The sequence below is a fragment of the Triticum aestivum genome, chromosome 5B (assembly GCF_018294505.1).
Source record: "Triticum aestivum cultivar Chinese Spring chromosome 5B, IWGSC CS RefSeq v2.1, whole genome shotgun sequence".
Lineage (NCBI taxonomy): Eukaryota > Viridiplantae > Streptophyta > Magnoliopsida > Poales > Poaceae > Triticum > Triticum aestivum.
The window spans coordinates 161023617-161049870 of record NC_057807.1 but is presented as its reverse complement, the minus strand read 5'-3'; the positions used below and the strand labels follow the sequence as shown (position 1 = coordinate 161049870).

Here is a 26254-nt window from a genome sequence, read left to right as displayed (position 1 = left end):
CAGGCATAAGGCCGAGCCTTCCACCCTTTACCAAGTATATAGATCATTAATAATATAAGAGATATTTTGATATCCCAACATAATCCTGTCCATCATGGAGCAATCTTCAACTTCACCTGCAACTAACAACGCTATAAGAGGGGCTGAGCAAAGCGGTAACATAGCCAAACAACGGTTTGCTAGGAAGGGTGAAAAAGGTTAGAGGCTGACATGGCAATTTGGGAGGCTTGAAGAGCAAATGATAGGAAGCACAGCAAAGCGATAGAAGGAAGCAACTAGCATAGCAATGATAGTAGTGAGATCCAGGGTAGCAGTCATCTTGCCTGAAATCCCGCTAGGAAGAAGAACAAGTCCATGAAGAAGACGAACGGGAGTAGTCGAACGAATCCTCACAATCGCAACATTACCGGAACTAGGAAGCAACACCGGAAAGAAACAAACAACATGGTAAATGCACAAGCATAAACATGGCATGATGCACAAACAAGTATGATGCATGTCCGGTTTAATGAGGCATGGCATGGCAAAGTGCAACAAACAATACTACAAGTTAAGTGGAGCTCAATATGCAACGAGTTGCATATTGACAAAACACCACATTGACATATTTAGTTTAATCTTGTTTAAGCTACCAAGCAATGTTAAATGTTGTTAAACATGGCAAGAGGTGAAGCATAATCAAACTACCTACCTAGGAAAGTTTAAATGAGGCCGGAACAACAAACAACGATTTCGGGAAAATCCTCATATGCAAATTATGAATTTGGTACTGTTCTGCCTAAACAATATTTTATTGTTGTTAAACAGGAAAATAAAGTGCACCATGTTAATCTATGCATTTTTCCACCCCATTTACATATAAAGTTTATTTAAAACGGAGCAACGGTTATTTAGTTATGATATAAATCATTTTAGCATGGCATTTATACAAATTTAAACAAACAGCAAGTTTAAACATTTTTAACATGGATGGAAGTAGCAGATTATGAAACTAGATGAAAAACTAAGCATTTTACATGTTTGAATCATTTTAATCCGCTGCACGGTTCATGAGTTATTAATGCATGAACATAGAGGGGGTTTTCTGTAAAACTGATAGTTCTGGATAATTAGCAAATTCGCAACAGCGGAAAAAAACACTATGGGCCGAAACTAGCTAGCCCGATAGGTGAAAAAAAACAAGAGGAGGGGCGCATGGGGGTCTGCTCACCGATGGGCCAGGACCAGTCGGTGAAGATGCGGCCGGCTGGCGCTGTGCTCGGTCAACGCGGGCATTGGAGGCATCGGCCCCCCTGGTTCGAAGCAGAGGCGAGGCGCTGGCCTCGAATGATGATGGCGGCAGGAGGAACTCCAGACGGCGAGGGTGCGGCTTGGGGGAGGCGGAGAGGAAGGTCGGCGAGAGGTGCTACTGGGCCTTGGGGTCACGAGCTGGGCGGCTGCTCGAGCCGGCGACGGCGCAGGTGTCCTCCTCCTCTGTTCGAAGCAGAGGATGGACTAGGCGGGTCGGGAGTAGAGGAGGCTGGGACGAGCGGGACACGGCGGCAGGCGATGGCTTGGCGACGGAGGAAGGAGGTCCAGCGGAGACCCGAGGGTGCAGGGCGTCGGCTTTGCCTAGATCAGAGAGGCCATGGCGTGGTGCTCTCCTGTTGACGAACCAAGACAGAGGGAGAGATGTGAGAGCGAGAGAGAGAGAGAGAGAGAGTAAAACGGGGAAGGAGGAAGAGAAGGGCGACGGAGCTCTGGCCTGGTCGCAGCGGTGGTCGACGGGCGTGCTGTAGCGGTGGATCGAGCCGGTGCTTGGGGGGACAGGGTCTCAGGTGCTCGCGGTTGCAGGGCCGAAGGACGACGGGGTTGAGGCGACCAAGAGGAGGCACGGGGACGGAGAGGTTGCGACGGCGCCTGATGGGGATGTGGCTAGATCGGACTTCGAGGGAGGCTTTGGAGGAGCTCGCTGGTTGGGTGGATCGAGGGGAGGAGGCTGGCTGCGAGGGGATTTGGGCAGGTGCAGGCTGCAGCGATCTGGTTCGGTGGAGATGGATCGGGATGGATCCCAAGGTGGAAGAGGACTGACGGCGGTGGCTGGGAGGATGGGACAAGGCTCCTAATTTTTAGGATTAGACCTCGTGTATATATAGCAGGTGGGTTTTTGTTAGGTGTATTTGGGACCTCCGATTTAAATCGGACGGTCGAGAAAAATAGGTTACGAAGTCTAAATAAGAAAACGGAGACATTTTATAGATGTTTGAGGATGATCCGGACTCAACGGTCATGATTGTCCAGGTTGGGTTTGGGGGAGTTTCGGACACGCCCGCGAGAGGGCTGCGAGCTGGCAAGAGAGATTAGGTGGTCGGACAAGAGGTAGACGAAAACACGATTTGTCTTGGAACGGTCAACGAAAGCAATGGGTGAGTCGGCAACTACGAGCGGATACGGGTTTTATGAAAACATATGGATGCGATGCACATGATGCTATGAGATGAGATGCATGCCATGAACAAAATGCAAAACAAAAGACAAAAACCCAACCATGAAGGAAATATCATATCACATCTCCGGAAAAGGCAAGAGTTGGAGTTACGGATATGGAAAGTCGCATCCGGGGTGTTACAATATCAAACGGTTTGTCGGATGGGGTCAATGTACAACTTCATGTAAAAAGAACCAAGCAAGTTCATGTTCAGTAACATTAGAAGTTCCCAAACAAAGCTAAAAAGATTTCTGTACTTTGAAATACTTCATTTTTACTTCCCAAGTACTTCATTTGTTTTGAAATATGAACTTCTGCATTTATTTTCTTAGAACTTGTTATATTTTCCCTATGAATTCCATGGGGTTTTTGTGTCTCATTATTTTTGTTTATCTTGTTTTCCATTTTGTATGAAATTATAGGTTTATACATGTTGTACTTATAGACCAACGGTGCCCGTAGGCAGGGGGTAGGCGGCGGCGCGCTGGACTATGCATGTGTTATGTTTTTTTCTTTGAGCATATTTTCCTCTGGTCAATAGACAAACTTTCCCAAATTTCATAGACGAACCAACTGCTTTTTATTTTTTGAACTTATATGCTAGTCATAATTAAGCATTCCCATACATTTTTTCTCCATTCATGTACATCAACCAAAATAGGCAGGAGAGCGCACTATCAAACTGATCATTGTTTTTTATTTGTACTGATCAATATTTTTAATTCAAACCATTTTTTTCCTTTCTTGTACAAATATTTAACTGTCATGTACACTTTCTTTTAAAAAGTGGCAATCAAATCATCGTAGTCAAAAAAATTGAACTTTACAGCTGCTGCTATGTGTACAAATTCCATGTTTTGGTCGACCTTTTTCTTCTTTATGGCACAAGAGAAAATCACCATTGTGCATCAACACGCTCGGGGCTCAAATCTCCATGGCACGGGAGCAAATCGCCAGCAATATTTTATCAATTCGATAATAGTTGTACTGAGATGGTCAACTAATTGTACTGAGATAATGAACTTATTTATTGCCAAAAGAAAGTCTAAATCATGGCTGAAATTTAGTCTAAATCATAAGACTGATGGGAGAATAAGGTAAGACAAGTAGAACAGTAAGCTCAGAAAAAGGGTCCAGAACTAAAGTCCCTCAGCACTTGCCAATAGGGAATGTAAGGTACAGAAACGATGCGAGCTCAGTCAGAGGGAGAGGCAGTGAGGCATGAGACAGCAGGATCCAGGATAGAGCACGGGGTGGCCTGTATTGAGCTCCTTGATTGACTGGCAACGGAGCTAGCAGTTGGACTGCCGACAGGGAGGTCCTTGACCCCGCTGCTCCTCTTGCGGGCTCCAGTGTTTGCCGCTAAAGTGCATGTAGGCGGCGGCATTGAACGGACTGGGGTGGCAGTGATGAACTGCCTGTACGCGGTGGCGGCATAGCCCCATCTAGGAGGAGGCAGAGTGGCGGTGGGGAAGCATCAATGCCTGTCGGAGGACTTCACCCGAGATCTAACAGGAAGAACAACAAAGAGTCGGAGGTGGCATGAATAAAACAAGAATTGACTTGAACTTAATCCCTAATAATAATTGAACTGAACTAAAATTAGATACTGGACTGAATTAAGATAAGAAACATATGACAAAATTAAATTTCATAAACACAAGCATTTTTCAGCAATCATTTTTTCCTCTTGAATATGTAGAGGGACACACCTTGTTTTTTCTATCAGATTCCTACATCCAGGCAAAGAAGTGGGTATAGGAGCTTCAGGAGAAGGTACATCAACCCAAGTTTCTGTACTTCTTGTTTGCATTGCTTCAGTTTGGTTCGAAAAACACTATGCTTCAGTTTTGGTTGCAGACCTGGTCGTCGCGTTGGGCAGGGACCATGGAGGAAGAGGATCTGGAATAGAAGCTCGCACACAATGAAGTTGTGGACGGCACCGAGCAAGTCGGTGGACGCATGTTCAAAGAAGTTGTAAAATATCTGCATAAATGAAGGATATGCTTTTGAATTATCCCTGATCATAACGAACAAAGTATCTAGAACTGAAGCATATATAATACTCGATCAATACTAAAATGGACAATATTTGTTAAGTTTCTCTGTATGAAACTACCAACTTTCTAAACATGAACTTCTAGTAGGGTTGTCCTTCGGTATTAAAAACTGTTTTCTACATTAACAACAAACACCTAAAGAGCATCATGTTTTCTGCATGTATATATGAACTTTTGAGTAGAACTTACCGGCCATCCACACTTGCACTGAAGACATTTAAACGAACATAAAATGAACCTCCTAGCATTTATTTTGTGAACTTTTCTCAAGGTACACATGTTTCCCTAAATTTGCATGTTGATTTTCTTCTTTCTTTTATCAAATAACTTACACATATAGATCTTCTTTACAAAATCATATGAACGACACCACACGTGTATACTATTTTATTTGAACGTCCCATAATTATAAAATCCATGTGTCCGACTATAATTTTGTTGCCTATACTGCTATGACATAAAGATTGAATAGTACATGTATATGTACAACTTCACATAACAATAGAGAAACTTGTAACAAGATATTCATTTCTCTGTAGACATATTATCAAACAGGTTGTGAGTACCATACCACCAGAGATAAGACATAGCACTCTTGTGTATTTTTTTCTCAGGACAAAATATATTTGTAGGTGGGCCTGGAGCTTTCCATTACCTCATGTTGTGCTTGTCCGACAAAGCATAGTTGTTCTTTCAGCACAAAATAGTTTTTCGCTAAATTTGCTAGTCCAGCATCAACATCTGGTCGTGTCCCATCAATTATCACTCCTATCTCTGTGGAAGTAGGACTCTGCAATTTTCCGTCAGTTCAAAGTGTAGTAGTACAAATATCCGTGGAATTGAAGATCCTATAAGTATAGAGTAACTAAAATTATGTAATTTTTTTGTTAATTCAAATGCAGATGAGCATTACCACCAGAGGAGTATCTCCATCAAAGCCCGTGCTAAAGATCTGCAGCAGTAGTCACTACACTTTGACTCGGCCTCCATCAGCAGTTGCCCCCACTCCCCCGGATTACTGTCCTTGAACTTGTGATTCACCAATATTAGAACTTTTTGGTTCTCCACACCTGCATTGAGAATTTGCATACTTCTTCACAAAATCAAACTTCGGAATATGGCTGATGGAGCCCCGTCATTAAATGATACAATGACAAGTCCAAAATCACAAATCTTTAGCTTGCAATCAACATTCGCTAGAATATTCTTGGGCTTCAGATCTCGATGGAAAACATTTGCTGCAAAACCATCATGTAAACAAACAATCAGTACAGCAATATCAGATGAACAAAGTCGAATGAACCATTACCACTTTCCTTTGTGGAGCCTAATCAGTAATCAGCTCCATGGATGTAATTCATTCCTCAGAGCAGCTAATACAAAACCAAACTGGATTTTTAACATAGAGATTTGAACACTTTCTATATGCCTTTTATGAACTAACGACAGATATACATGAGGAACTGATATACTAGTATGCACCTATAGAGCATCACTTTTTTGCTACGAGAAAACACAATTCATCTTTTAGCTTTTAGTTATACATATCACATTTGATCAAGAATATTCAATTTTGTGCAAAGCAAGCACACCCATAAGCACATGGAAGGCCTCAGTGAAATGCACTCACCCAGTCCCCAAAATCGAAAAAAAACTATTACAGAGGCGGAAGAAAACGAGAGGAAAGCTTCTGACCGCTGCTTTTGAACTACCCCTCGTTGAACGGCCTTGGTTGGCGGTGGTGAACAGACTGAGGGGGTGGCGGCTGTGAACGGCTTGGCCCTCCCTTGGATTCGACCATGAGGCGCTAGGGGAAGATGAGGAAGGGCGCAGTCAATTTTTGCATACAGAAAAGAATGTCAGAACGTTTGAGACAGTAGTGTGTGAACTTGTCGATGTCATTGGCAGTACCTAACTTGCTCATCTCCAGCTCTTCGACGTTGTTACTGACGTTGTTGTTGCCCCCATTTTTTTGAACCTATCTCGGTGCCATATCTGAACCTCCATTTACTCTTTTATTGAACTGAACCAAAAATAAAAATTGAGCTTAATTTAAGTTAACTGAAAAAAAGAATCATTCACACGCGAGTACAGCAGCAGTACAAGTCCAGTATCATCTCTCGCACACACACCTCCTCACCTGCTTCATGTGCGCTTCTCCCTTATTGCTGCGTGCACCTGCTGCATAGCCCCTTCGCGGGTTGCACCCAGCTGCGACAAGTTTGGCATTTGCACGAACATCAACTGAGCACATATCACAGATTAAAAAGATCTCAGTTGGCTTGCATAAAAGAGATGTACTTCTGAGAAAAGTTGTGTAGCCTAACAGAGGTTGTGCAAGCAATAAATTGAAATGGAACAAACATTACATTAGCAAGAGATGTTGGTATTGATAAGTTGAGTCCACTTGACCTTTTGTTATAGCCGATAGTGCACTGACACACGTGTGACGTGTATGCATAGCATCCTTACTCCAGGCAATGACTGGACAACAGGGACAAAAGGTTTGCTCACCAGGGAGCCACAACCCACTGTCAACCGAAGGAACTGATCACAGAGGAGCTCGTGGACGTTCTCAGCCATGGATGTTGAATGGCTTTCCAACTGACGGGTTTTTGATGCTTTCGAATTGACAGATTTTTGAGGAATAGAGGAAGGGGGTCTGGGCGTGGAGGTGCCGGGGGCAGCAACGACTGGCCGGAGACGACCTGCGGAGGTGGCGTTGAACAGCCTGCGGTGGTGGCTGTGATCGGCCATGGCGCTCCTAAAGACATGCCAACATAAAAAAAATATCTTAGTGTTACAAGAGATAATACAAGCACAAATGCATTCCAGTTATACGAGCAAATGAAAAGAAAGTCAGCCATACAAGCCTAATGAGTTATTGTTGTTTGTATGGCCCAAAAAGAAATGAGTAATCACATGTAATTTCCAGAAAGGGAAGAACATTTTGAACTCTTTCGCAAGTATATGTGATAAATAGATACAACGTATCCATTGAATTGATATTTTTTTCTCAATGAACTTTTGTGATATAGAAACTAGAATTTGTACCAATAGTTATTTTTACCATGTCAAAAGCAAACAACATGCATATATATTGATATGCTAGTCAACACATCAACAAGCACGACACTCAGATACAACAACAACCAGTCATGGTGCCTTGACCCGGCCTCCTTCGACCTATGATCCGACGTCGTTGGTTCATTGTCCTTTCCATCAGTGGCAATGCCCCTGAACTTGGCGTAGACTGGTAGTAGAACTTACCGGCCCTCCACACTTGCACTAAAGACGTTTAAACGAACATGAAATGAACCTCCTAGCATTTATTTTGTAAACTTTTCTCAAGGTACACATGTTTCCCTAAATTTGCAAGTGGATTTTCTTCTTTCTTTTATCAGATAACTTGCACATATGGATCTTCTTCACAAAATTATATAAATCATGGCAGCATTATCATGCTGAGATGAGTTATCTAATAGATCATGGCAGAATTATCATATATTTATGAGACTACAATATCTAACCATCAAGCCTGAGCATTATCATGCGCATTGTCTTGTACTACAATATCATGTAATGCTACATTTTTCATCAACTCGATATTCATCAGTACTAGTATGACTGGACAATAATTTGAGATCAGTAGCAGCACGTGCAAGATGTGCACTCCTGAAAATAAAGTGTATGAACTTTGTTAGTGACTGTAGTTGAACTTTCAAGCACATTTTTTCTATAAAATTTACTTTTTTAACCGAATTGAACTCTATTTTGTAGGCGAACCTTCCCTGTACATGCACACAAAGTTAATTTTGTGTTTGCACCTGGACTACCAACATGAATAAGCTATGATGACAGAAGAGTTGTATAAACTCCACAAATAACATCTTTTCTGTCAAATGGATCATACAAAATATTAACCAAAAGTCATTTGTATACACATTATTCTGATATCCCATAAGCCATTTTGTGTACAACATCATTATCAGGCATAACCGCAAGCACCTGTTTGTGCTATAGGAAGATGGAAGCAGAGAATAAATTTGACTTACCAACGGGAAGTAGATGTACTGAAAAGCATCCAGAAGATGAACTTGTGAATCTTGCTTTTGCTGCATCCTGCAAAAAATAGGAACAAGTATGAGACTTGACGATTGTTCTGGGGCTGCCGGTAGAAGGCATAGTCCAGCGATGGAATACGGTAGACCTACATCATGGGACTATGGTGCTCAAAAATTTAATCAATCACAAAATGAGATTTTCAATTAAAATCAGCATGAACTAAACGAAATCAGGAGCAAATTTACAGAATTGTTTCTTTTGTTGCAGGGAAATAGCAAGAACTTCTAGGCCTAGAGAAGTAGACGGGATCTAGGCACAGGAGCAAGAAGTGACAGCTTGCCAAAGTGTGAGGAGGGGCTCGTCCGGTGGAGAATCAAGGAGAGATTGTGGTGGCACGGTGAGGTCGTGATGCGGGCGCCCCTGAACTGATGTGAATTTTCTTGCCAAACTGTTGTGCAATCGTGCAATGAGTGAGCTACCATATAATATAAAGTCAAGCTCTCTCTAACACACATGAAAATAATTTTTACGGCTGTTCTGTATGAGCTAATGACAAAATACACATTGAACTGATAATAATATATTTTTTTCATATAGGAAACATGTTCTTCTCCACATGAGCTGATTCTCTAACACATAGAGAAATGTTTCCATGATTTTCTAAGAACCGAGGATAAAATAAATAGTGATTTTCCAGGGTCTCATTACAACCTTGCTTCCAATTCAATTAAGGATTCATGTGACACTTGCTTCCCATTTCATCAGTACTAGTACGACTCAACAATAAGTTCAGAATTGTAGACGGCATCCTTGTCAGTACAACTCATCAGTACTATATGGATGTTACTTTTAACATTAAGAATACTACTGATCAGTACTAATATTGTATAAGTTGTACTGATTAGTACTGCTACTTGTCGTACTGCTGAGCAGTACTGATGTAGCTAACACAGAATTTTCCATCTAGTGGACTTTTAACATTATATTAGAAATGAAATCTAGAGCAATTATCTTGTTGAACCAATAAAGAAATATAGCGGAGCAGCTCCAAACACATCCAGCTCCAAACACAACCCGCAATCATCAACTAAAGTTGTTCTTACTCTCACCAAGTTCAGTTTTCTTCAGAAAATGGACAAAAAATAGCATCGGCTTTGCCATCAAATCTTTTAGCATGTATGGGGACGACAGGTGATGAGAGGATGGATCTTCTAATGGTGGAGAAGAACTACGATCGAGGGGTGGCAGGAGACGTACTGGTGGAGGAGGCCGTCGATGGTGCAGCGTTGTCCACGGAGAGTCCTCCTACGTGGCGCTCACTATCTCAAACCGGAAAAACACCGATGGCGATGGTGCGTGAACCAATACGATGGATGGTGGGAAGGAACCAGGACGCCACCTACCGGATCATTGAATGGATCGAGGGTGCCCTGCACGCAGCTCTTCTCGTGACCGACGACGGAGCGTGCAGGTGTACTGCCGAGAGGAACAATCTCGACCCCGCGGCTCCCCCCAGCAGCCGCCGGTGGCGCGTGGGTGGGAGGCAAATCAGCAACCATGAAGTCAAATTAATGTTGAAGTTAAATCACTTGCGAAGACTTTGCAAATATGACGCCATGAGGAAACACTTCAGAAGAGTTTGGTGGTGGCGTTACCCACCGTATAGGAAGTATTAGACCCAGACACGGCGCACAATTATCATGGCGCTCTGAAGTCAATTTCCACGTTAATATATTCACACTTAGAGTGTATGTCTTCATTGATTGAAGATATACATTACTTCGTGTGTTGCACATCTAAGTCATCAAACTACATAACTGTTAGGATGTCAGCCTAATCACAGGACATTTGAGGATTCCAAGATATTTAGCTCACACCGCAACTTGCAAAACCTTTTCTCATCCAAGGGCTTAGTGAAGATATCAGCCAACTGCTCTTCTATCTTGACGTGAATGATATCAATATCTTCTTTCATAACATGATCTCTGAGAAAGTGATGACGAATTTCAATGTGCTTTGTCTTCGAGTGCTGAGCTGGGTTATTGGCAATCTTGATAGTGCTTTCATTATCGCAGTAGAGTGGCACATGCTTCAGATTGATGCCATAGTCCTTAAGAGTTTGCTTCATCCACAGAAGCTGAGCGCAGCAAGATCCAGCAGCAATGTATTCAGATTCAGCAGTTGAGAGTGATACACAGTTCTGCTTCTTTGAAGACCAACAGACAAGAGATCGACCCAGAAAGTGACATGTGCCTGATGTAGACTTGCGATCCACCTTGTCACCAGCATAATCAGCATTCGAAAATCCAACCAGATCAAACTCTGAGCCCTTTGGATACCATAATCCTAGTGTTGGGGTGTAAGCCAAATATCGAAGAATTCGCTTCACAGCTAAGAGATGCGACTCCTTTGGTGCCGCTTGGAATCGGGCACACATGCAAACACTAAGCGTGATATCTGGCCTAGATGCACATAAGTAAAGTAAAGAACCAATCATGGAGCGGTATACCTGTTGATCGTAATCTTTACCATTGACGTCAGGGCTTAGATGACTTTTGGATGGCATTGGCGTCGTGTATCCTTTGCAGTCTTGCATTCCAAACTTCTTCAGGCAATCTTTGAGATATTTTTCTTGTGATATGAAGATGTCGTTGCGTTGCTGACGGATTTGAAGACCGAGAAAGAACTTCAGCTCTCCCATCATGGACATTTGATAATGTTCTTGCATCATGTAAGAAAATTCATCATTGTATTTCTTGTTGGTGCAACCAAAGATAATGTCATCCACATAGATTTGGCACACAAACAGTTCACCATCATATGTCTTCGTGAAGAGAGTGGGATCTAGAGAACCAGGTTTGAAGCCTTTGCTCTTCAGGAAGTCTTTAAGTGTGTCATACCAAGCACGAGGGGCTTGTTTGAGGCCATATAGTGCCTTGTTGAGCTTGTATACCATATCAGGATGTTTTGGGTCTTCAAAGCCAGGCAGTTGTGCAACATATACTTCTTCTTCAATCTTTCCATTGAGAAAGGCACTCTTCACATCCATTTGACACAGAAGGATGTTATGATGATTTGCGTAAGCTAGCAGTATGCGAATGGCTTCGAGCCTAGCCACTAGAGCAAATGTTTCATCAAAGTCAATTCCTTCAACTTGTGTGTATCCTTGAGCAACGAGTCGTGCTTTGTTTCTGACTACTTGACCATGCTCGTCTTGTTTGTTGCGATATATCCATTTTGTGCCAATTATGTTGTGCTTGCGAGGATCAGGATGCTTGACTAATTCCCACACATTGTTCAGCTCAAACTGTTGTAGCTCTTCTTGCATAGCTTGAATCCATTCAGGTTCCATGAAGGCTTCAGCAACTTTCTTGGGTTTAGAGATTGAGACAAATGCAAAGTGCCCATAGAAATTTGCTAGCTGTGTTGCTCTTGAACGAGTGAGTGGACCAGGTGCATTGATGCTATCGATTATTTTCTCAATTTGTACTTCATTTGCAACACAAGGATGAATTGACGAAGATTTTGCTCCTGCTGAACATTGTCATCATTTGGAGGATTGTCTTCAGGCTGAGCAACGTCTTCAGGTTGATCAGGTGCAGAAATAATGAGTTCCTCTTCAGGCTGGGCATCTCATGGTATGATCTCTCCTATTCCCATTAGCTTGATTGATTCACTGGCAGGTACTTCATCTAGCACATTTGGTAGGTGCTCTCTTTGCGAGCCGTTAGTTTCATCGAACCGCACATCCACAGTTTCAACCACTTTATAGTGAAAGAGGTTGAAGACTCTGTAGGAGTGTGAGTCCTTTCCATAACCAAGCATAAAACCTTCATGTGCTTTCGGTGCAAATTTTGAAGTGTGATGTGGTTCCTTGATCCAGCACCTAGCACCAAATACTCTGAAGTAGCTTATGTTTTCTTCAGAAGCTTGTGAAGATAAACACAGTTGATGACATGGCATGCAGTATCAATGGCTTCAGGCCAGAATTTTCTTGGAGTCTTGTATTCGTCAAGCATCATCCGAGCCATTTCAATAAGGGTTCTGTTCTTGCGCTCCACGATGCCATTCTACTAAGGTGTGTAAGGAGCAGAAAACTCATGAGTGATGCCTAAGGTGTCAAGATAGAGGTCGAGGCATGTGTTCTTGAATTCTGTGCCGTTTTCACTCCTAATGTGCTTGATCTTGATGCCATAGTTGTTCATGGCGTGGTTGGCAAAGCGTCCGACGACATCCTGCACTTCAGTCTTGAAGAGAATTATGTGCACCCAAGTGTATCTTGAATAATCATCAACAATAACGAAACCATAGAGATAAGCAGTGGCAGTGAGTGGGACCAAAAAGTCCATGTGGAGCAGCTAAAAAGGTCGAGATGTAGTCATGATTGTCTTCGTGGGATGCTTGGCCCTTGTCATCTTCCCAGCTTCACAAGCACCACATAGATGATCTTTCTTGAACTTGACGTCTTCGATGCCAGTGACGTGCTTCTTCTTGGCGAGAGTGTGTAAGTTCCTCATGCCAGCATGCCCTAGCCTCTGATGCCAGAGCCAGCACTCTAAAGACTTGGCTAGAAGACATATGGCCATCTATGGTCCTGCTGAGAAATCTACCATGTAGAGATCATCTTTCCCTTCAAAGACTAGAGACTTGTCAGATTCCATTAGTACAAGGCAATGATATTTTCCAAATAGCACAATCGTGTTTAAGTCACAAAGCATTGAGACAGACATTAAGTTGAAACCAAGGGATTCAACAAGCATCACTTTGTACATGTGCTGATCCCTTAAGATTGCAACTCTACCTAGGCCCAATACCTTGCTTTTACCAGTGTCAGCAAATGTGATGTGACTTTTATCACATGGACGTAAGGTTGAGTCCATGAGAAGACTTCGATCACCAGTCATGTGGTTAGTGCATCCGCTGTCCATAATCCATTCTGTCGCACGAGGTGTCGTACCCTACAGTGCAGTTAGGAGGATAGGCTTCACAAAGAGTGTTGTGAAGCATAAGCATTTGATGCACAAGAGGATTATCAAAGCTTAGATCAAGGTTAGGACTCATAGTATGACTGGCAAGCGATTCAGATGTGAAATACATAGTAAGATCATTTAGGCATTTTATCTTGCATCCCACAATGTCTTTTAGGTCCCCAACAATAGCATCGGACGCCTTTGATTTCAGGCTGGAGACCTTTCTCTGCAAAAGAAAGTTAATTCTTCTTCACCACCCACATCTTTAGGGGTGGATTCGAAGCAATGAGTCTAAGTGCAGCATCTGAGAATTTCGGCTTTGGAGCCCTAGCAAATAGCCTTACAGGAGAAGAGTGATACTCATATGAATAAGCAGAAAAGTTCTTAGTTCTATGAACATAGCGGTTTGAAGACACACGCTCATATTCATAAGTCTGAGTATGGTTTCCCTGCAAAACATTGGCGTTAGGGTGACTCACGTGAGTCCTGTATCTGTATGAAGCCTTTGGGCCATATGAAGCCATAGGTCTGGGGTTTGTCTTCTTCCTGGGTGGTGTCATGATGACATTCACAGGAAGATTCTCAATACACTGCTTAGGTACCCAGATCTTCTTCATAGGTGGTCCATTCCTGCATTTAGTACCAATATACCTGGCAAACACTTCACCATTCTGATTCTTAAACAATTTATAGTTTGCATCAAAGGATTCATCAATGATAATAGGGTTAGCACAAGTGAAACCAGATAAGGTGGATGGATCTACTGAAGGTTCCTTTGCAGCAACCCATGTGGTTTTGGGGTACTGCTCAGGCTTCCAGTACGACCCATCAACATTCATTTTCCTCTCGAACCCAATACCCTCTTTTCTAGGGTTTCGGTTCAGAATCTGCTTTTTGAGGACATCACATAATGTCCGATGCCCTTTGAGGCTTTTGTACATTCCTATCTCAATCAGTGTCTTCAACCTGGCATTTTCATCAGCAATAGTAGTAATATCCTCAACAGAGGGGTTAGTTACCACATCAGCAGTTGAAGATATTGCAACAGGAGCAGTAGAACATCTAGCAACAGAAACAGCGTTACCACGCTCAATGCATTTTAAACATGGTGGTTCAAATCCTTCCGAAGCGGGACTGATCTGTTGAGCGTGAAGTGACTCGTTCTCCTTTTGAAGATCTTCATGATCCGATCTCAATTTCTCAAGTTCCTGCTTCCTTTGAAGATAATCGTAGGAAAGCTTTTCATGAGATGTTGAGAGGGTTTCATGACGACCTTCAAGTTCCTGGTACTTAACATGAAGATTTTTTATGTCTTCAATTAAGGACTGAGTCTTAGTCGTTTCCGTGTCCAATAGGTCATCGCTTTTGTCTAACAGTTTTTGAATATGTTCATAGCTTTCTGTTGTTCAGTTGCAATTTTAGCAAGTTTTTTGTAGCTAGGTTTGGATTCACAATCAGAGTCATCTTCACTTAATGTTTGAAAGTAAGCATCGCGTGAGTTTAGCTTGGCACCACGTGCCATGAAGCAGTAAGTGGGAGCGGAGTCGTCCTTGTCACTGGCATCAACGTTGGTGATGGATGCATTGTCTTCAGTGTTGAAGATGGATTTGGCAACGTAGGCTGAAGCTAAGGCCAGACTTGCAACGCCAGAGTCAGACTCCTCCTCAGACTCCACACTTCCGCCTCCTCAGAAGCAGACTCCTCCTCTGAATTCATTTCCTTGCCAACAAAAGGACGAGCCTTGCCATACGAACTTTTCTTGTGTGATGAAGACTTGGAAGAGGACTTGGAAGAGAATTTTGAGTATTTCTTCTTCTTGTCATCAGAATCATATTCCTTGCTCTTCTTCTTTTTCTTCTCATTGTCCCACCGTGGACACTCAGAGATGTAGTGGCCAGGTTTCTTGCACTTGTGACAAGTTCTCTTCTTGTGGTCTTAGGAAGAAGCTTCATCATTTCTTGAGCTGGTTCGTGAAGACTTTCTGAAGCCTTTCTTCTTAGTGAACTTCTGGAACTTCTTCACAAGCATAGCAAGCTCATTTCCAAGGTCTTCAACTTCACCAGAACTGCAGTCAGATTCTTCTTCAGACGAGGAAACAGCCTTTGCCTTCAAAGCGCGAGTTCGGCCATAGTTGGGACCATAGATATCTCTTTTCTCAGATAGCTGGAACTCATGTGTGTTGAGCCTCTCAAGTATGTCAGATGGATCGAGTATCTTGAAGTCAGGGTGTTCTTGAATCATAAGAGCTAGAGTGTCAAATGAGCCGTCAAGAGATATCAGAAGCGTCTTGACGATTTCATGCTTGGTGATCTCAGTGGCGCCGAGAGCTTGAAGCTCGTTTGTGATGTTAGTGAGACGATCAAACATGAGCTGGACATTATCATTGTAATTTCTCTTGAAGCGGTTGAAGAGGTTGCGTAGGACACTGATTCTTTGATCTCTCTGAGTTGAAACACCTTCATTGACCTTGGAGAGCCAGTCCCAGAATAGCTTCGAAGTTTCTAAAGCACTCACACGGCCATACTGCCCTTTGGTCAAATGACCACAGATGATGTTCTTCGCAGTAGAATCGAGTTGAATGAACTTCTTGACATCAGTAGGGGAGACACCTTCACCAGTCTTGGGAACGCCATTCTTGACGACATACCACAAATCGACATTAATGGCTTCAAGATGCATACGCATCTTATTCTTCCAGTAGGGATATTCAGTGCCATCGAGGACAGGGCACGCAGTGGAGACTTTGATTATCCCTGCAGTCGACATAGCTAAACTCCAGGTGGTTAAACCGAATCACACAGAACAAGGGAGTACCTTGCTCTGATACCAATTGAAAGTGCTAGTTATCGACTAGAGGGGGGGTGAATAGGCGATTTTTATGAAAGTCTTCGAAACACGGAAGTTTCAAAGATAAACACGAAAACTGGACCTATAAACATGCAGCGGAAGATGAACTACACTAGACAAGACATAGTCAGACAAGTATGAAACTAAAGCATGATGACTGATAACATCTAGGTAGTAGGATCAGTATGGAAGATAGTATGAAGCCAATCAGAACAAGTAGTCACACAGTGAAGTCAAACAGGCATAGCAATCAGGCAATGACTTCAGAAAGACAAGCTGTAAGTAGGGAGAGTAAGAGATAAAACCAGTGCGTTGTGAAGACAAGGATTTGTTCGACCAGTTCCAGTTGCTGTGACAATTGTACGTCTGGTTAGGGAGGCTGAGATTGAACTTAGAAGACCGTGTCTTCACCTTATTCCCCTTGAGCTAAGGACACACAGTCCTTGCCCAATCACTCTGGTAAGTCTTCAAGGTAGACTTACAAACCTTCACAGACTTCGTTCACCGGCAATCCACAATTACTCTTGGATGCTCAGAACGCGACGCCTAACCGGCTGGAGGATTCACAGTCCTCAAGTGTAACAAGTCTTCAAATCACGCGGATAAAAAGACTTTAGTGACGCCAACCACTCTTTGGGCTCTGGGTGTTTTGGGCTTTGTCCTCACAAGGATTTCTCTCTCAAACTCTTCGGAGGTCGGTTGCTCTCAACGACAAAAGTCATGCATTAACTCTAAGCAGCCACCAATTTATGGTATAGGGGGTGGGATATTTATAGCCACTGGACAACCCGGCCTTCTTTGTCCGAAATGATCGTGGGTCACTAAGGAACTGACACGTGTCACAACGGTCAGATTTCAAACACACGCGACAGCTTGACTTGTGCTACAAGTAAAGTTGACTTATCCGACTCTGGATAAGATTAGCTCTCATTGTCTTCGCTCGAAGACATAGGATTTTGGTTGAGCATCACTTCAGCCAGTCTGACTTTGTTCACTTGGACCCCACTTAACAGTGCGGTGGTTCCTATGACTCAACAAAGAAGAAAAGAAACAACAAAACTACTAAGTCTTCGCGCTCCATAGTCTTCACTCAATGTCTTCTTCTGTCATAGTCTTCAATATGAGTATCTTCATGTACCACCATTGTCTTCAATGTCTTCATACATTTTTAGGGGTCATCTTTGGTAGGTAAACCGAATCAAGGAGGGACTACTACCTGTGTTATCCTGCAATTCTCACAAACACATTAGTCCCTCAACCACGTTTGTCGTTAATACTCCAAAACCAAACTAGGGGTGGCACCAGATGCACTTACAACAAGGTACGTATTGTGGGCGGTTAGTGAGTATAAATTAGAGCATGACGCTGGAATTTATAGTATGCTCGACTGCAGATGGTGCTGTCGCCGTGGAGACCCTTCCGGCTGAGCTTGCCCGGGCCAAGGAGCAAGCCAGGATAAGCAACGCGGCTGTTGAGAAGGCAGTTGGTGAATTAAAAGCCGAACATGCTGCTCATCGCCTGAGTGAGGAGAAAATATCTAACATGGCGCTTGAGCTAAGGGATGCTGCTAGCCAATATGCGCTTCTGGAGAAAGAGACCAAAGAAAAAGCGGTTGACCTTGAGAAGGCCTTACAAATGGCAAAGGAAACCCGGTCAGAGGCCGAGATCCAGCAAGCTGGGAAGATCACGATTGGAAAGCCTTTTTTATTATGAACTAAGTTCCGTGATCCAAAGTATTCCCTGCTTGATCAAATGTGGAGTTATCCGGATGCATATTTGGACTTGTCAAACAGTGCGTCTGATGAGACGCTGTTTTTCCAGGCCCAAGAAGGCCATGAAGCAGAACGGCTTTTCTGGTCATAGTTTAGCATGCCAAGGCGTCCACTCCTGCTGAATGAGCAGATGGCCGAATGGACCGAGCTCCACGGGATATCCGGACTTGCCATGAAGGCTGTCGTGGACTAGCTGTGTCCTGGGGGGCCAACTACGAACAGTTATTTTGGTTTAGCGCAGCAACTTGTTTGTGCAGTGTGGCATATTGACGCTGTCAAGCGGTCAATGTGCATAGAAGGTGCACGGATGGCCCTTGGCCATGTGAAGACGTATTGGGCGAGGATGAAGGCCACCTTTGTTGCAACAGGGGGTCCGCCCGGGGGTCAGGACACACAAGATCAATATTTTGAAGAAGTATTAGAGGGTGCCCGCTTGATAGAGGGTCAGTGCTCGAAGAATATTATGTTCAAGTAACATGTATCCGAATTGTAAAAACAATGTGAAGGCTAGGTTTATACTTTTGCCCGTCATGTATTTTAGTGCCTCCTATGCGGCCGTTTATGTATAGATGTATATAACCTGAAAGTTTGCAGTCGTCGGCTTCAGCTCCCTCGCGTATATCGCGGGGGTGTTCAGAAAAGCACTTGATCACATTTGACCCAACGTCTTGGTCTGTTTAAGGAGGTGTTAGTGCGTCAAACTAGGCAATCAGACTATAGAGCTTTAACACTTTCACTTAGCCATAGGAGTTTGACGGTGGGGCTACTATATAGCCCCTGGTATGTCCGCGTTTATCCGAATACGGTGTGTTTACATACATGACCAGGAAACCGGTCCTTCGTTAATGCGGAGGAATCGCGAAGATTCCACTGAGTCATCGAGTGGTTGACCAGCTCTCGCCTTATCATGACAGTCAGTTTTCGGCTTTCTCTACTGAGGTGCTCATCTGGATGAACCAGGGCCCAATCACAGTAGTTCTCCCTTGGCCGCCTTAGCTGATAGAACGGAACATAATACATGATTCTAAGCTGATGCATATAAGGCCAAAACTCGCGACGCCGAACACTCCCGAAGGTATTAAGACTTTTCAATATATACCGGGCTGTATACAGCCCCAGGTAATGAACCCTAAATTCAAGGCACGTGCTACGACCCGACGTGAGGAGAGAGCACCTGTGGTGAGAATATAGTTCTCAAAGCACACTGCTTGGCTGCTTCTATAACATCCATCTTAGTACGGCGAATCGGAAGTTCGCAAGTACTGTCGATATCTTTCCAGGGCGTTTTATATGCCAGGAGGGTATGAAACAACAGGAGATAATAATAAGAAAAAAGGTTTACAAAGGGTCTTAATCTAAACAGAAACCTTGAAACGGGGCCCTGCTGCACGTCTGCGCCTTTATCTCCGTTGTGCGGTGTCCTTGAAGGGTATATCATGATGGTCTATCTGTAAAAGAGAAAGAACCAGGTGAAAAAATCCGTGAACTGTAGCTTCTTGAGTCCGAATAGGATCGAGCCGAACTATGGACTTCTTGCGTGCAGGGTGCCCCCAGCGCCACTGAAGGAATTTTGAGTGTATATTTATGTATACAGGAGAATATGTACAGTCTTCTTATGGGGCGATCTATGGGGGCAGGGCTGCTAAAGAAGCGCAGGTTTATCTGAGCTTTTACACGTAGGTGTACACCAAACACGTTTGGCTGTGTCCGCGGTCTTGAGGACCGATGAGTTGTTTGGTTTAAAAAGGCCGCTCCGAGATTCGGCTACCAAAGCCACCGTGTATTCTTCTGTACGAAGAGAGCGCTCTGTACTTCCGCTCACCGTGATAACGCCACGCGGCCCGGGTATCTTGAGCTTAAGATAAGCGTAGTGCAGGACTGCATTGAAACGGGCGAAGGCCGTTCATCCGAGTAGTGCATGATAACCACTTCATAACGGAGCAATGCCGAAGATTAGCTCCTCGCTTTGAAAGTTGTCGGGGGAGCCGAGGACGACGTCCAGTGTTTGGGTGCCGGTGTAGCGGGCCTCTATGCCTGGTATTACTCCTTTAAAGGTAGTGCTGCTTTGCTTGATTCTTGATGGATCTATCCCCATCTTGCGGACAGTGTCCTGATATATAAGATTGAGGCTACTGCCGCCGTCCATGAAGACTCGGGTGAGGTGGTATCTGTCGATTATTGGGTCGAGCACTAAGGCAGCCGAGCCCCCGTGACGGATACTAGTTGGATGATCCCTGCGATCGAAAGTGATCGGTTGGGCCGACCATGGGTTGAATTTGGGGGCGATAGGCTCTAGAGCATATATGTCTCAGAGTGCGTGTTTGCGCTCCCTCTTTGGGATATGAGTGACATAAATCATGTTCACTATTTTGACCTCCGGTGGAAATTTCTTTTGTCCCCCCATATTTGGCTGGCGAGATTCGTCCTCGTCTTCGGTTTGTGGTCCCTTCCCCTTGTTTTCAGCGTTGAGCTTGCCGGCCTGCTTGAAGATCCAACACTCTCTGTTGGTATGATTAGCTGGTTTGTCAGGGGTTCCATGAATTTGGCAGGATCTTTCGAGGATTTTATCTAGGCTAGATGGACCATCTCTGCTACCTTTAAGTGACTTTTTCCATTGACCGGGTCTGGAGCCCCTGAATCCGGCGTTTACCGTTGTATTGTCCGGGCTTTCTCCGTTGTTCCGACGTTTGTTTTTATTTCGTCGTGGCTTTCCATTGCCATCCCTGACTTCAGATTTGCCAGGGTCGCTGGTGCTGCTACAGGCCAACCAGCTGTCCTCTCCCGTGCAAAAGCGGGTCATTAGTGTAGTTAAGGCTGCCATTGTCCTTGGCTTTTCCTGGCCTAGGTGTCTGGCTAGCCATTCGTCCCGAGCACTGTGTTTGAAAGCTGCTATGGCTTCGGCGTCCGGACAATCGACAATTTGGTTCTTCTTAGTGAGAAACCGGTTCCAAAGCTTACGTGCTGACTCTCCGAGTTGTTGTGTTATGTGACTTAGATCGTCTGCATCCGGAGGTCGGACATAGGTCCCTTGGAAATTGGCCCTGAAAGCGTCCTCAAGTTCTTCCCAGCTTCCAATGGAATTTTTGGGGAGGCTTTTCAGCCAGTGCCGAGCTGGTCCTTTTAGCTTGAGGGGTAGGTATTTGATGGTGTGGAGATCATCTCCACGAGCCATATGGATGTGAAGAATAAAGTCTTCTAACCAGACCGCAGGGTCTGTCGTTCCGTCGTATGCCTCGATGTTCACGGGATTAAACCCTTGTGGAAATTCATGATCCAGCACCTCATTGGTGAAGCACAAGGGGTGTGCAACGCCCCTGTATTTGGCTATGTCGCGGCGCGGGCCCGACGGTTGCAGTGTTCGGTGTTGGTTTCGAACTGGTAAGTTACCCGCATATTTGATTTGATGGCCCTGATCCTATGCTGGAACGCGCTCCCTGGATCCATAAATGGACCTGGTTCTGCCAGCTCTTTTGTCCAGGTCTTCACGTAAATCGTGTTTCTGGTTCTGGGCTGCGACCTCATTTCCTTTATGGGTAGGGGGAGCGGTTTTGTGTGCGGCGTTGTTGGCCACTCTGCCTCGATTATGAGGTGGTTGGCCTGGCTGATCGACCTTATTGTTATTCGGCGGTATGGGCACGATAGCATCATCATCGAATTCGGGCTGCAGTTTGCGTTTGGGGTAGCTATTTGTTTGGCAATTACCACCGTATTTTTCCTCAGCGTCAAGCACTTCGTTCCATTTATCATTGAGCGTATCCTGTCCAGCTTTAAGCCGTTGCTTCTGCTTTTTCAAGCTCCTCGCGGTGGCAATAAGTCTCTGGTGGAGGTGCTCTTGTTCCAATTGTTCTTCTGGGACGATGAAAGTAAAGATTGGAAAAGTAAAGATGCAAATAAAAGTAGATTGTAAACTTATATGATAAAAGATAGACCCGGGGGCCATAGGTTTCACTAGTGGCTTCTCTCAAGATAGCATAAGTATTACGGTGGGTGAACAAATTACTGTCGAGCAATTGATAGAAAAGTGCATAGTTATGAGATTATCTAGGCATGATCATGTATATAGGCATCACGTTCATGACAAGTAGATCGAAACGATCCTACATCTACTACTATTACTCCACACATCGACCGACTCCTGCCTGCATCTAGAGTATTAAGTTCATAAAAACAGAGTAACGCATTAAGAAAGATGACATGATGTAGAGGGATAAACTCATGCAATATGATATAAAACCCATATTTTTATCCTTGATGGCAACAATATAATACGTGCCTTGCTGCCCCTGCTGTCACTGGGAAAGGACACCGCAAGATTGAACCCAAAGCTAAGCACTTCTCCCATTGCAAGAAAGATCAATCTAGTAGGCCAAACCAAACTGATAATTCGAAGAGACTTGCAAAGATAACTTAATCACACATAAAGGAATTCAGAGAAGATTCAAATATTTCTCATAGATAAACTTGATCATAAACCCACAAGTCATCGGATCTCGACAAACACACCACAAAAAGAGATACATCGAATAGATCTCCAAGAAGATCGAGGAGAACTTTGTATTGAGATTCAAGAGAGAGAATAAGCCATCTAGCTAATAACTATGGACCCGAAGGTCTGTGGTAAACTACTCACAACTCATCGGAGAGGCCTTGGAGATGATTTAGAGGCCCTCCGTGGTCGATTCCCCCTCCGGCGGAGCGCCGATGAAGGCTCCAAGATGGGATCTCGCGGATACTGAAGGTTGCGGCTGTGGAATTAGGTTTGCGTGGTTGCTTCTGATGGTTTCATGGTACGGGTGTATATATAGGTGGAAGAAGTATGTCGGTGGACGCTCGAGGGGCCCACAAGGGTGGGGGGCGCATCGGGCATCCTCGTGGCCGCCTCCTTTGTTGCTTGACATCCACTCCAAGTCTCCCGGTTGGCATTTGTTCCAAAAAGATCGCTCCCGAAGGTTTCATCCCATTTGGAGTCCGTTTGATATTCCTTTTCTTCGAAACACTGAAATAGGAAAAAAACAGCAATTTGGGCTGGGCCTCCGGTTAGTAGGTTAGTCCCAAAAATGATATAAAAGTGTAAAGTAAAGGCCATAAACATCCAAAATGGGTAATATAATAGCATGGAACAAAAAAAATTATAGATACGTTGGAGACGTATCAGAGGGCTGGATGAATAGTAGCCCATGGAGGGGTGGTTGAATAGGACCCATGGAGAGGGCTGGGTGAATAGTAGCCGGTGAAGTAGCGCGTGGTGGATGCTGAATGAACAGGAGCCCGTGGATGAATAGTCGCAAGTGGAGGCTGGAGGAGGTCGACGGTGGATGAAAAGTAGCCCGTGGAGGCTGGAGGAGGTCGACGGTGGAGATGAACAGTATCCCGTGGAGTCCCATTTTGCGGTACACCACACCCCTCCCGATGAACAGGACCCCTGTTTCGATCGTAGCGCTCCAACACAAGTCCGTTTCCTCTGTTTTGCGGTACGCCACACACCTCCCGATCAACAGGACCCCATTTCGACCGTAGGAGGTCCAACAGAAGTCCGTTTCCTCTGTTTTGTGGTACGCCAGACCCCTCCCGATGAACAGTATCCCGTTTCGAACGTGGCCGGTCGAACACAAGGCCATTTCCTCCGTTCTGTGGTACGCCAGGCCTCATTTCTATCGGTTGTTCCGTCCATGCCGATTGGCTCCCACGCGTTCCATTGCCTCCCGATGAACATGACGCATTCTGTTGCCTCCCCATGAACACGACAATGACGCAGTTTCTCTGTTCCGACCCAACCATGTACACGAGCCCTAGCCGTACGTATGCGCGAGTAGGCATTCGAGACCCCGCCCATATGTACATACGTGGTCGTATTTTATTTCTTGCACCCTGGCCGTTGTACGTACGTGTACATGCTACGTGCGCGCCTCTACTATGACACGTGCGCGCCTCTACATCGACCAGTATGTACGTACACGTTCGCGACCAGAATGACAACACTACGTACGCTTTGACCACGTGGGACCCGACTGTCATGCACTTCCTTGCGTGCGAAGATGTAGCTGGTGGGTCCTAGCAGTCAGGGGGCAAATCATTTTTTGCTCGTACTATGGATGCACTTCCTTGCGTGCGAAGGTGTAGCTGGTGGTCCCAACTGTCAGGGGGGCGAATCATTTTTTTGCTTGTAATATGGACGCACTTCCTGGTATGCGAAGATGTAGCTGGTGGGTCCCAACAGTCAGGGGTGAAACATTTTTTCGCGAAATACGGTGGCTCGTCCGGTGGGTCCCTGCTATCAGGTGGAGGAATAATTATTTTGCACGTAATAAGAACGCACTTCCTTGCGGCCGCTATGGACCCAGCTGTCAGCCTCTCCACGTACAATACTCTTTGAATGGAAGTCGTTCCTTGACCACACCGCACCGAGAGCACCAGGGCGGTGGACGATGGTGAGGCCTAGGAAGGGGACGACGCGGAGCCGGGGAAGACGCGGCAGTGGAAGCCTGCACAGAGAGGAGTACGAGGGTTGACTGGTTCGGCTGCGGTGCGAGGCTGCCGTCGCCGCAGAATAATAGGGGGTGTGGGTGAGTAGAGGGATGGCCTAGCCAGCGGTAGGAGTAGTAGGGGCGGTGAGGCCTCCGCAGCATCACAGCTGGCCACGGGAGGCAGGAGCACGCGGCACGACCGGCGCTGCTTTGGGCGGCTGGAGCAAGAAGACCAGAGGTTGAAGAAGCACTACAACCGTTGGATGGACATCATACGGTCACTACAGCTAGAATCGTTTATATTGACTAAGTTGACAAAGCCCTTGGTACGCGTCAACTTAGTAGGCCCACAGGTGAGCCTTCGAAATGGTGCGCCCCAGATGTTAGGGGGAGGAATCATTTTTGGGGCGGCTGAAGCAAGAATATCCGAGAATGAAGAAGAAGCACGACATCTGTTGGATGGATATCCAACGGCCACAGCTGCTAGAATCGTGTGTTGTTGACAAAGCCTTGCATACGCGTCAACTTAGTTTTTTTAGGGGACACGTCAACTTAGAAGGCCCACAAGTATGTGGCAGAGAACATATAACTCATTTGCGATTTGTAAGAATGTACAGCCCATTTTTTAATTCTAATGGAATTTACTACAGCCCATTTACAGTTTGTTAAAAGTACAACCCATTTTCTAGCTAGGACAACGATTAATAATTTCAACCAACCGCTCAAAACAGAATTCAAAAAAAGTTCCCACATTTTGATGGGATCCGAAATATTTTTATCCAAAATTTCTAGTCAGATCAAATATAATTTTAAAATAAAGTTTTATTACATTAAAATCCAACGAAATATTGTGCGCACAACAAGTAATGAAATTATAATTTTCAAATTCCAAAAATAATATATTTTTTAAACTAATTACGTGTTTGGTGCATTTTTTATAGTTACTGCCCAGTTATTATAATTACATCCCATTTATTATTTCTTAAAGTCCTTTTTCTTGTTAAGCCTAATGCATACGTCCTAGGAAAGTTTGCAGCCCAGCGGGGCGGAGAATAACAAGTTGACCCGAATATTGTGTACAACTGCCGGCCCAGTTGCATTGCTGATGTTGAAAAAAAGGCCTATGTAGTACAGTACAACCCAACATGGCTACTCAGCCCACATTCAGCGACGCCGGAAAGGCCTAAACAAGGCTTCTGTACAACTTTTTGAAGTCACAATGCTCAATTAATAACTTAAGAAAAAAGATAGTTTACAGTGGAACCTAATTAAAAGCTGTCACAAGAAAAGAAATAATTCAACGGATCCCACTTGTGCGTGTGTGTGTGTGTGTGAGAGAGAGAGAGAGACCCATCGGTCGATGCTCGTAAATACATCTTTCATCCATATGCATTGCTGATGCTCAGTAAAAACTTGCATACAAAAATTACGCGCAGGCGGCACAATCAGGATGGAAGCAGTGGATCGCTATGGGTAGGGCTATGTTGAAACCAACGAACTCGTACATAACGGTTCATCGTCTTTATCAATGATGGGGAAATATCTTGAATGTTGTGCAAAGAAAACAGACAGACAACACAATAAGTTCTGCTAGCACATTAAGTTGACG

General features: G+C 44.5%; 1 long non-coding RNA gene across 1 annotated transcript; it reads right to left on the bottom strand.

The window, feature by feature from the left end:
- Positions 1–6410: 6410 nt before the first annotated feature.
- On the bottom strand, positions 6411–6975 carry LOC123115880 (uncharacterized). The gene is made up of 3 exons (XR_006456793.1): positions 6940–6975; positions 6668–6771; positions 6411–6550 (listed from the first exon to the last, which is right to left on the bottom strand). It is a non-coding gene; the product is annotated as an uncharacterized lncRNA (long non-coding RNA).
- Positions 6976–26254: the final 19279 nt, after the last annotated feature.